Here is a 12,704-nt window from a genome sequence, read left to right as displayed (position 1 = left end):
TAAAGCTAGATTAACTAAGCACATAGAAGAACAAGCCTTGCTGAGGCAGAGCCAGCATGGCTTCTGCAGGAGAAAGTCCTGTCTCAGTAACCTATTAGAATTCTTTGAGAGTGTCAACAAGCATATAGATAGAGGTGATCCAGTGGACATAGTGTACTTAGACTTTCAAAAAGCGTTTGACAAGGTACCTCACCAAAGACTTCTGAGGAAGCTTAGCAGTCATGGAATAAGAGGAGAGGTCCTCTTGTGGATAAGGAATTGGTTAAGAAGCAGAAAGCAGAGAGTAGGAATAAATGGACAGTTCTCCCAATGGAGGGCTGTAGAAAGTGGAGTCCCTCAAGGATCGGTATTGGGACCTGTACTTTTCAACTTGTTCATTAATGACCTGGAATTAGGAGTGAGCAGTGAAGTGGCCAAGTTTGCTGATGACACTAAATTGTTCAGGGTTGTTAAAACAAAAAGGGATTGCGAAGAGCTCCAAAAAGACCTCTCCAAACTGAGTGAATGGGCGGGAAAATTGCAAATGCAATTCAATATAAACAAGTGTAAAATTATGCATATTGGAGCAAAAAATCTGAATTTCACATATACGCTCATGGGGTCTGAACTGGCGGTGACCGACCAGGAGAGAGACCTCGGGGTTGTAGTGGACAGCACGATGAAAATGTCGACCCAGTGTGCGGCAGCTGTGAAAAAGGCAAATTCCACGCTAGGGATAATTAGGAAAGGTACTGAAAATAAAACAGCCGATATCATAATGCCATTGTATAAATCTATGGTGCGGCCGCATTTGGAATACTGTGTACAGTTCTGGTCGCCTCATCTCAAAAAGGATATTATAGAGTTGGAGAAGGTTCAGAGGAGGGCAACCAGAATGATCAAGGGGATGGAGCGACTCCCTTACGAGGAAAGGTTGCAGCATTTGGGGCTTTTTAGTTTAGAGAAAAGGCGGGTCAGAGGAGACATGATAGAAGTGTATAAAATTATGCATGGCATTGAGAAAGTGGATAGAGAAAAGTTCTTCTCCCTCTCTCATAATACTAGAACTCGTGGACATTCAAAGAAGCTGAATGTTGGAAGATTTAGGACAGACAAAAGGAAGTACTTCTTTACTCAGCGCATAGTTAAACTATGGAATTTGCTCCCACAAGATGCGGTAATGGCCACCAGCTTGGATGGCTTTAAAAGAAGATTAGACAAATTCATGGAGGACAGGGCTATCAATGGCTACTAGCCGTGACAGCTGTGCTGTGCCACCCTAGTCAGAGGCAGCATGCTTCTGAAAACCAGTTGCCGGAAGCCTCAGGAGGGGAGAGTGTTCTTGCACTCAGGTCCTGCTTGCGGGCTTCCTCCAGGCACCTGGTTGGCCACTGTGAGAACAGGATGCTGGACTAGATGGGCCACTGGCCTGATCCAGCAAGCTCCTCTTATGTTCTTATGTTCTTAGAAGTCAAATGAGAGGGGCTTTCATTTTCAACACCTCCCTATTTTATTTTTTTAGGACCAAAAAAAATTATAATTAATTAAAAGCACACAACCAATGAACAATTGACAAGATCACCTATATTACATTTAGGACTTCACATGGGCCTAGTCCTCACTGAGGTTTATGGGCTGTCCCATTTCAGACTGCACAGCTGAAGGTTTCCAGACTATCCTTCTTCCCAGCATGCTATGTAGGCAATTTTTGTATATGGATGTCTTGGTCTCACCAGGTTCTTGAATGATCAGGGTACCTGCCAGGGGTAACCCCAACATAGGCAAAAGGAAAAATGGTAGCCTGGACCACTCCAAGGTCAGGGATCATGTAATCAGGGCCTGGAAAAAGGGATCAGACAAGACGTAAGGTCAGGGATGTCTGAGGCTGTGTTCAAGTTGGTCTATCAACAAGCAGGGGGAGTCTGAGATCATGTTCAGAACAGCCTGTCAGTCAGATTGGCCACACAGTGCTGGTACAAAAACATTGTTCCAGCAGGTCTTCCAGTTCAGGTACTGGGGGTTTTGAGCTGGTGCTGCTGGGACCACATCATAAACCCACCTGACTCCTATCAGCCACCATCATCCAGAAGTCTCCTTGAGAGGAGAGTCTTACTCCTGAGGAGACCCTGACTCCTGAGCAGTCTTTGCCTGCAGTAGGGCAACCTCCAGATAGGTTGGGTTTCTGCCTGGAGTTTGAGGTGCTGCCTCTCCTGTAGTTGTGGGACTCATTCAGATTCAATGTCAGAGTCTGAACTCACCCTTGCAGCGGACAGCCCCTCCTCGTCCTTGTCTAAGGATCCTGGCTCCTCACCTCCAGGTTGAGCCTGATCCAGGGCTTGGTGCAATGCCTGGGTGTCCAAGGCCCTCCTCTGATGAGGAATCCTCTGGCGGAGATGTGACATCAGAGGGATTTTCAATCCCATGACCCACCATTAGAAGTCTGAAGTGGCACAGCCCAGACACAGGTATACCATCTCATTGAAGGCAGGGAAGGGATAACCTGCGTCCCTCCAGAAGTTGCTGCTGGGCTGAGACTCCCCATCTTCCCTGGCCTTTGACCATACTGGCTGGGGCTGATGGGAGCTGGAGACCAATTGATTTGGATTAGGGTTGCCAGGTTAAATCCTTGAGACTGATCCTGTATCTTTAGGAGAAAAGAAAGTCAGCCAAGTGCAGGTGTTCTTGCAACCCTGTAACAGGAAAAATCACAAGGTGGAATTCTTCCTTCCCCCTGCACAACTTTTAAAGATACAAAAGACCTTTTGGTTGCCAGGCCCAGCCTCCAAGAGGTCTTTTGTATCTTTAAAAGTTGTGCAGGCGGGAGGGAAAATTCCACCTTGTGGTTTTTCCCATTACAGGGTTGCAAGAACACCTGCACTTGGCTGACTTTCTCTTCTCCTAAAGATACAGGATCAGTCTCAGGGATTTAACCTGGCAACCCTAATTTGGATACCCATAGGTTGTCCATCACTGCAGTGAAAGCCAAGTCAGATTTTACACAAATGCTGAAAACATACAGAATGTGACTTAGGGCTCAGGAGCAATGGCCCTTTTATCCTTCACATGATGCAACAGGCAATTAAAATGGTTTGGGATGGCAGGAAACAAACTGAGAAATACAGATCTCAGCCTCCCGTTGCCCAGAATTTCCATTAAATTGTTCTAGCAAAGAATATCCACAACCCTGAAAAATATCCCACAATCGCTGCAGGGGTTTCATCCTCGCTGCCTCTTCATTCTTCTGCAGCGATGCCTGGCTTGTCAGCCTTAAAAGGTGAAACATACAACACATATTGTGCACTCTGGGGATTGTTTGTTTTTAAAGATCTTTATCTTCAGGGCATCTCTATAGTTCTGACATATTTACTTATTAGATTACATAACTGTCCTCTCCACTTGGCTCAAGATTGTAGCAACAACAACATATATATAATTACATAACTGGAGGGGGGAGACTTTTTTAAAAATAAAACACACAACTATATACTCACCATTGACAATCAGATGCCCTATTTTATTTTAACCACTAATGATTTGAAACGAATGCTGTTGAAAGTTCAAGAGGAAGCACAAAGGCAGGACTACAGCTGAACGTCAAGAAGACTAAAGTAACGACAACAGAAGATTTATGTAACTTTAAAGTTGACAATGAGGACATTGAGCTTGTCAAGGATTATCAATACCTCGGCACAGTCATTAACCAATATGGAGACAATAGTCAAGAAATCAGAAGAAGGCTAGGACGGGGGAGGGCAGCTATGACAGAAACTAGAAAAGGTCCTCAAATGCAAATGTATCACTGAACACCAGTCAGGATCATTCAGACCATGGTATTCCCGATCTCTATGTATGGATGTGAAAGTTGGACAGTGAAAATAGTGGATAAGAGAAAACTCAGCTCATCTGAAATGTGGTGTTGGATGCCTCAAGTGTATATTTATGAAGCCTTTGGATTAATTTTCATTACAGATTCATGCACAGTGATCTGGACATTTTCCAAAGATTTCCCTTATGAACTTGGGAAATGCTGAGTTGGTGCCAGGATCATTTCTTTTCAGTTAACAGCAAAAGTTATAATGTCCAAATAGCAGAAAGAGGGCTAAGACTGGGGAGGGCAGCTTTAACTAGAAAAGGTCCTCAAATGCAAAGATGTATCACTGAACACCAAAGTCAGGATCGTTCAGACCATGATATTCCCGATCTCTATGTATGGATGTGAAAGCTGGACAGTGAAAAAGGTGGATAAGAGTAAAATCAACTCATTTGAAATGTGGTGCTGGAGGAGAGCTTTGCGCATACCATGGACTGTGAAAAAGACAAATAATTGGGTGTTAGAACAAATTAAACCAGAACTATCATTAGAAGCTAAAATGATGAAGCTGAGGTTATCATACTTTGGACACATAATGACAAGAAATGATTCATTAGAAAAGACAATAATGCTGGGAAAACCAGAAGGGAGTAGAAGAAGAGGAAGGCCAAACAAGAGATGGATTGATTCCATAAAGGAAGCCACAGACCTGGACTTACAAGAACTGTACAGGATGGTTCATAACAGATGCTACTGGAGGCCACTGATTCATAGGGTCGCCGTAAGTTGAAATCGACATGAAGGCATAGAACAACAACAAAATTTATTTTATTTTATAAAAGACCTCAAGTGCTTTCTTAGAAAACTATCAGGCTCTGATTTTGGCAAATCCCAAAGGAAAGGCAACACCACCAGTGAGGAGCACTCATGATGTTCAGCAATAGCAGGGAATCACAAGTTTCCCACCCAGAAAGGGCACAGTTCCATGCTGGATTAGACTCTCACACCAGGGGTATGAAACTACATTTTTCTCTCACACACCACTCTAGATCACCTCCAGCCTCTCACTCTGGAAATGTCCATGAAAATTCCTCAGAGGAAAACAAACAATCCCAGGCACACAACCCTGCCCTATAACACTAATGAAAAGAGGGCAAGTGCTTGCAGAAACACCTCAAAGAGAAACTCCCTTTGGTGTCCCCCCCACTGAAGTCAGACCCATGCCAACACAACCTGCGCTCCCCGGAGGCCTGCCTTTCATCCTCTCCTTCCCGGCACCGGTTGGGGGAGTGACCTGTCCAGCTGCAACCTTTCAGACTGATGGCTACAGCTCTCAGTGGGGCCTAGTCCTGATGGCAGGATATGTCACAGGACAGTAACACCACCCTGGCAGGAAGCTCCTTCTGTAGAGGGGGCCTGGTATCAATCAAGTGCCTCTCCCCAGTTCTCCCATCTCAGCTGTCCTCACTTAGTGCCTGCTGCTTCCCTAAGAGGTTTGGCTGGTGGGAATTTTGAGACAGGACCTTCTCTGTGGTGGCTCCCTAGTTGTGGAATTCCCTTCTGAAAGATATAAAACTAGCCCCATCCCCGAGTTTTAGCTGAGTAGTAAAAAATGTTTTCATTCCATCTGCCTTTCAATAATGTTTAATTAGAATGCTGATGTTTTAATCTCTCTGCTGTCTTTGCCATTCCCACTTTTAAGTGTGGGTGAGTTTGCCACATACACCTGAGAAGCCTCAAGTGGTTTCTCCCGGGGATGGGTTGTTCTGAATGCACGGGGCTTTCATGCCCAATCAGGAAGGGGTGCGAGGCAGGCTTCTTCAGCTGGCTCTTTGAGGTGCTCTCTCTCCCTGTACAGTGTGGGCTGTGCTAGTCACCTTTTGGTGGCTGAGGAGGGTTTTTTTCTGGGAGACCCTGACTGGCCTCTGGAGTTCCTCTTCTTCACCTGCTTCACACTGTTGGGCAGTTCTAACTGGCTTTTTAGGAGTGGCAAGTGCAGACAATGGTTTATTTGGCATTTAGTTCCAGCAAGTGAGGGAATTTTAAAGAACGGAATGGTTAAACACCTGAGGCAATGCTTGGTTGAGTTCACTCTTTATAGTCACCTTCCATTACTTTGGGTTTGAGGGCAAGTGTCCTTGGGGGTGCCTGCCAGCCAGCCAGCCAGCCATAAACAAAGAAAGAAAGGAAGAAACAAACAAACAATAGGGATGGGATTCCACACCACCACCACCACCAATCCTCTCCACCCGGCTCACCCCCGGCATCACAGCGAAGGAGGAGACAGGAGAGAAGGGGTCCTCCCTGGGTGAAAGGATAGAGCAGCTGCCCCAGCAAAAGCCTACAGGAGCAAGGCCAGACCACAGAGGAGGAACAGGAAGAGGATGTGTCACACCAAGCAGCAGGCTGCAGGCTAGGGTGGGTGAAAAATCCACTTAATTTTGTCCCTGGGGGTGGTGGTCAGACTTAAGGGGATATTCACTCATTGCAGCCTGTAGCCTGTCGCTTGCCTCATGGGGTGGCACATCCTCTTCCTGTTCTTCCTCCTCCTCTGTGGTCTGGCCTTGCTCCTGTAGGCTCTTGCTGCGGCAACCACTCTATCCTTCCATCCGGAGAGGGCCCTTTCTCTCCTATCTCCTCCTTCACCGTGCTGATGGGGGTGAGCAGGGTGGTGCAGATCGACAGGGGGTGACTCCCATCCCTGATTTATAATATGCATTTATATATAAAAAGCAATCAAGGCGGAATGCAACATATACAAACTAAATCAGCAAAAAGCAACCATGAAAACATCCTCAAAAGATCAATAAATATAGATTGGTTAAGGAGAGAAAATTCCTACTGCCAAGGCCTGTCTAAACAAAATAGTTTTCAAAAGACGTCTGAAAGAAGGGAGGGATGGTTCCAGCCAATCCTCTACTGGTAGGGGGTTTCACAAGGCAGGGCCTGCCACACCAAACCTCGGGGGCCATGTGGGGAACCACCAAAAGTGCCCCATCAGAGGATTTCAATGACTGAGGTGGAGCGCAAGGAATCAGATGGTTCTTAAGGTACTTTGGGTGCAAGTTGTTTAGGACACTGTGAATTAACACAAGCACCTTGAACATGGCCAGGTAGCCAAACGGCAGACAGTGCATCTCTCTCAGCAGCAGAGCAACATGTTGCCAATAAGCTGTTGCAGTAAGCAATCTGGCCGCTGCATTCTGCGCTAGTTGAACTTTCCAAACCAGACAGAAAAGCAGCCCCACATAAAGCATGTTACAGTACGCTTGGCATGCATAACTTGGTGAATGTTGGACAAGGGGGCCACAGTGTGCATGCCAGGTTCTCATACCTAACACTCATGTAGCAAGGGGGAAGAATTTACTTCCAATCCTTTGCTGTGTGGCCACGGTTTGTGGCTCTAAACATGCCCATGAAATGGGAGAGATGCTATCCTTCACTGTTACAAAAGCCCATCTGCCCAGACTCTTACGATTTCGTACACTGGTTTTGCAGATCTTCTAGTTTAATTTAATGAATATAACCATTTTATTTTGTCTCTCAAGACATCTTTAATCTTTGCTCTTAATCTTTGTTCAAACGTTGTTCAAAATGTGTCAAATGGTTTAATGATTTAATTGTTTTTAGGGGGAGGGCTTGTGTTGGGCCAAAAGGTGGTCTAAAAATGCTCTAAAAATAATAAATAAAATAATGACCGTCCCCCATGAGACATTTAAGTCCAGAGTCTAAAATGACATAAGTGCAAATTTTCCTTCCAATCCTTTGCTGTGTGGCCACAGTTTGACTTTTTTTTTATGGCAGCTCCTATTTAAATTGGCCTTTTATTCAGAACCATAAGGACTAGAATCTTAATTTTATTTTAAAGTCATGAACCACAGCTCAGTGGTAGAGCAACTGCTTTGCATGCAGAAGGTCTCAGGTCCAATCCAGATGGGCCTCTCCAGATGGGGCTAGGAGAGACCCTTGTCTGAAATCCCAGAGAGCCACTGTGAGACAATGTCAACATTATACTGAGACTGATGGTTCAATGGTCTGACTCAGTATAAGGAAACTTCCTTTGTCCCTAGACGCTGCCAGAAACCACTTGGCTTCCATGTGAGTACCCTAGCTCTCCGTTTTGGTTTCAGGGTGGGGCCGAGTCTGGCCACCAGTTCTGTTTCTTTTATGTTGATTGTTCATTTTATGAGATACCTCACAGAATTACCGCTCCAGGCATTGTAAAAAAGAAGAAAACGGAAGAGGGAGGGGGCGCGTGTGTGTGTGGGTGGAAGAGAATAAAACCATGCTACAATAAAACCACAATAAACTGAAGAGATAACTTGCATCAGAATCCCCAAAAACAAAAACAGCTCGCTCTCTCCGCCCACATTCCCTCTTCCCTTATTTGCCACCTGCCTTCAGTGATTTTGCTTGGGGGGAGGAGAGAGAGAGAGAGAAGAATCCCGCGTGAAAATGAGCTTCAGCTCACATCAGCACCAAGTTACTGAAAACATCTCTCAGATAAACTCTTAAACGTAATGGCCGACCAAGTTAAATCACAATGCCATGTGAGTATTGTGCTCAAAAAAATATAGTGGCCATTAGTACACAGAGTCTCATCTAGTATTAGTAGCCATTGGTGCCCAGGGTCTCATGTGGCATTAGTGGCCATTAGTGTCCAGAGTCTCTTGTGGCATTAGTGGCCATTAGTATCCAGAGTCTCATGTGGCATTAGTGGCCATTAGTGTCCAGAGTCTCTTGTGGCATTAGTGGCCAGTGGCACCCAGGGTCTCATGTGACATTAGTGGCAAATGCCCAGAATCTGATCTGACATGCATATGTGTACACACATACCAAGGTGTGTACACCATACACAGAATCCTGCTTGGAGCAGTTTTCACAAAGAAGCAAAACTCAGAGAATGTGATCAACTCATTCTGATGGGTACTATTTTCAGTGGCAAGTTTGATTTTAGCCTTTGCAGCACTTTAAATCTGTTGCAACCCAAATGTGACAGCAGAGGCTGCAAACTTTGAGTAACTTGCTGCTGGTGGTGGGAAGTTTGCTGTAAAGGCTTCAGCGGTCCAGATGCCATGTAATGCTGCCCGGCAGCCTTAAAACAAACGTGCTGTGATTTTGGAATGCCTGAACCAGATAGGAGCAGCAAGTGAAGGACAACTGGAGGGAGGAGAGAGAGGGGAACTTCCGATCTAGGAGGGATGGTTGCAGGATCACTTGCAGGCTCAGGAGCTACTGGGATGGCAAACCATGGCCGCATCTAGATTTGGGGCGGAATGTAACCCGGAGCACACAGGTAAGATGCCATTAGGCTAAGATGGGGGTCAGATGGAAGGCATCTGGGAAACGGATGAACAGGAACGTATTGCAAATCATGCAAGCAGCAGGCTTTAAAAAGCCGAAAGTGTGTAGGTAGGAAGCTGCCTTATTATACCAGGTCAGACTATTTGCCCATCAAGCCCAGTATGGACTACTCTGGCTGGCAGCAGCTCTCCAGGGTCTCTAGCAGAAGGTCTTTGCCACCCCTTGCGGCCTTATACCTTTAGCTGGAGAAGAGGCTAAATTAGAACCTCTGTCCATGATGCATCGGTTTTCTATGTGCAGGGATTAATATGAACAAGAAACGTGTAAAAGATCTTTTGCCACCTAAGAGCTCAGCGAACAAGGGAAGGTATAAGGCCATCTTTAAAATATGCCTCCCCCCCCCCCCAAAGCTAAAATGCCAACAGAATTGCAGAGCATGAATAGCAGCAAATTACATTTTGGTGGGGAGGATGGTTTATTTTTATTTATTTATTTCTTTGGTTTGCCACATCTGAAGGAAGCAAGAGAGCATTTGCAAGGGCCAGCGTGGGAGGTAAAGTGAGAGGAAATGTGTAGGAAGAGTAGAGTTAAACCTTTGCAGAAGCAAAAGGTGATGTGTGTGTGTAGGGGAAGAACCTTCAGAAAATGGCAGAGGTTTGGTACAGACAAAGAACAAAACAGCATGGGTTGATGACTGCAAAGGTCAGGGATGAAATTACAGTCGTCTAACAATAGAGAGGACAAGCGATCAGTGAGAGCCTGTTTTGCATGTCTGAGTAGCACAGGCATTTGGCTGCAGCGATCTGGGGCAGGGGGCTTACTTTTCTGTTGGCGTTTCCAAATGGAGGCAGAAGATGCTAAACAAGAGCATGCAGGGGAGAAGAGTACACTGGAGAACCAGTGTGGTGTAGTGGTTAGAATGCTGGACTAGGATCTGGGAGACCAGGGTTTCGAATCCCCACTCAGCCATGAAGTTCACTGGGTGCACGCACCTTGGGCCAGTCGTGGCTAACCTACCTCACAAGGTTGTTGCCAGGATGAAATGGAGAGGGGAGAGAACCTTGAGCTTCTTGGAGGAAAGGTGAGATATAAAGGTAATATGTAAATCAATAGAGAGATGAAAAATGGGGAATCACAGCCTGCCTGATGCTGGAGCAGAAATGTGGTTAAGCATATTAAAAAAACCCACCAAATGGATCAGGCCTGTTGTTGTCAGCACTTGGCGCCCTGAGGGAGCTGCCAGAGCCTCCGTTTATTGATGTGAGTGTCTGGGCCCCTGGCTGCAGGCTTACCCCCTGTAGCCTGCCCATTTGGAGGCCACATTGCAAGTAGCAACAATGCCACTACCCTTCAGAAGTGCAGCTAAGGGCAATGGGGAGACAAGGCCTTCTCAGCCACAGCATCCCACTTTGGGAATGCCCTTCCCAGGGAAATGCAGGTAGCAGCATCTCTTATTTTCCTCCAGATGGCAAGTTAAACCTTTTCTTCCAGGCGCTTCAGCGAAGGCTGATGTTTATTAGTCAGTTGCTCTCTGATTTAGTTCTAAGTGTTTTTTTTAAAAAATGTTTATTGTATTTATACCCCATCCCACCTTCCCCCTTAGGTTATGAAGACAAACATGATTCTGATTATATCAGGGGATGTAAGAAGGTGGAGTCATGCATTTGGGACCTGAAGGTTACGGTTGGATGAATGCATATGTATGTGTGCATGTGTATTAGGGATTGACTATGGATTGACTCCATAAAGGAAGCCACAGACCTGAACTTACAGGATCTAAACAGGGCGGTTCATGACAGATGCTCTTGGAGGTCGCTGATTCATAGGGTCGCTGTAAGTCGTAATCGACTTGAAGGCACATCACAGCAACAATGTATTAGGGATGGAAAGATCTTCCCCATCTGAAATTCACATTTCTGCAGCTATTTGCAGTTTTAGGGGGGGGAAATCCTCAAGAAAATTCTTCAGCCGGGTAGTGCGAATTTCTCCTAATAAACACATTTTTGTATGCCGTTTTGACTAGTGTGCACATTTTATCCTAATACAGTGCATTTGTGTATGTTATATTTACTAATATATTCAGTTTTATGCAGACTCTCCCCTAAAATGTGCATTTCTGTAAACATGGGTTGGAGAACTGCATGGCAAAATCTGGATAAGTGTGTATTTCGAAGGATGGCTGTGTTTTGGCTCTCATATTGTTTCAGAAAGTGTGAATTCTGTAGATTTGGCTTCAAATGCAAAATGAATCAAATTTCAACCCCATCCCTATTGTGCGCACACACACACACACACACACACACACACAGAGTGAGAGAGAGAGAGAGAATGTGTGTGTGTGTGTGAGAGAGAGAGTTCCCCTTGAATTAGCTTGGAACAAGACAACCCATTTCCCCTTCAACATGGGAAGTTCCTCAACTTATTCAGAGTCAATTAACTTAACTGGACCTTGTTATATACCCAAGAGGAAGAGTGATGGGATCTGATATCTCCCATAACTCTTCAAATATTTCTTTTCCCTCTCTCATAACCCCACTTGCAAGCTTCCTTTTGCCTCATTCCCACCACTCTCCATCTCCTCTCTTACTCACTTTCACTGTGGGAGGCAGACAAAAGAAAGTACAGAGCAGAGTTAAAGTTTGGAATTCGCTCCCACAAGCAGCAGAGATGGCCACCAATTTGGATGATGTTAAAAGAGGATTAGACAAATTCATGGAGGATAAGGCTATCAATGGCCATTAACCCTAATGGCTATGTTCTACCTCCACTGTCGGTGGCAGTACGCTCCAGAATGCCAGTTGGTGGAAACTGCAACTAGGGAAAATGCTGCTGCACTCAGGTCCTGCTTGTGGACTTCTCATAGGCATCTTATTGGCCGCTGGGAGAACAAGATCCTGGGCTAGACGGGCTTTTTGTCTGATCTAGCAGGGCTCTTCTTGTGATCTGCATACCTTGTAGCTGCTGCAGCAGTGGCATAAGGAGAGAAGAACAGAGAGAGGCAACCCTCTCTCCTCTTTCTCTTCCTAGTGCCTGGTGCTCTTACAGCAGTGAGGAAGACACCAGAGGAGGAGGAATTGGTAAGTTACTTTACTTCATTCTGCCACTCCTAGAGCAGCTGCAGCACACAAGTTCATGGGTTGGAAGATCACTGATAGGTAGAAGGGAGAGTTGTTGAAGACGAGTTGGAAGGAAGGACTTTAGCTACACTCTGACTTGGATTAAAATCTGAGCCAGAGAAGAACTCAGAGGGTAATAATGCTCACCTTGTATTTGAAGTGAACATCACAGGTTGCTTGTTGTTGTTGTGTTGTTATGTGCCTTCAAGACAATTATGACTTATGGCGACCCTATGAGAGCCAGTGTGGCATAGTGGTTAGAGTGTTGGACTACAACCTGGGAGAGCAGGGTTCGAATCCCCACACAGCCATGAAGCTCACTGGGTGACCTTGGGCCAGTCACTGCCTCTCAGCCTCAGAAGAAGGCAATGGTAAACCACCTCTGAATACCGCTTACCATGAAAGCCCTATTCATAAGGTCGCCATAAGTCAGAGTCGACTTGAAGGCAGTCCATTTCATGAATCAATGACCTCCAAGAGCATCTGTCATGGAC

The 12,704-nt window shown here is 45.6% G+C and overlaps 1 protein-coding gene across 11 annotated transcripts in view; it reads right to left on the bottom strand.

Annotated features, from left to right (window-relative positions):
• DLG2 (discs large MAGUK scaffold protein 2) overlaps positions 1-12,704 on the bottom strand; it is a 1,398,326-nt gene that overhangs the window by 262,869 nt on the left and 1,122,753 nt on the right. Inside the window, exon 1 of one of the 11 annotated variants that reach the window (XM_061628937.1) lies at positions 1,713-1,751. The exons of 9 other annotated variants lie outside the window; for them this stretch is intronic. The gene's annotated coding sequence lies outside the window, so the exon portion shown is untranslated. Of the gene's footprint in view, positions 1-1,561; positions 1,599-1,712; positions 1,752-12,704 lie in introns of those variants that run through there. One more of the 11 variants, XM_061628938.1, reaches the window with a different exon arrangement.

Source organism: Rhineura floridana, chromosome 5 (assembly GCF_030035675.1).
Source record: "Rhineura floridana isolate rRhiFlo1 chromosome 5, rRhiFlo1.hap2, whole genome shotgun sequence".
Taxonomy (NCBI): Eukaryota; Metazoa; Chordata; class Lepidosauria; order Squamata; family Rhineuridae; genus Rhineura; species Rhineura floridana.
Note: the sequence above shows the minus strand (reverse complement) of the source record. Positions and strands in the feature narration are given on the sequence as shown.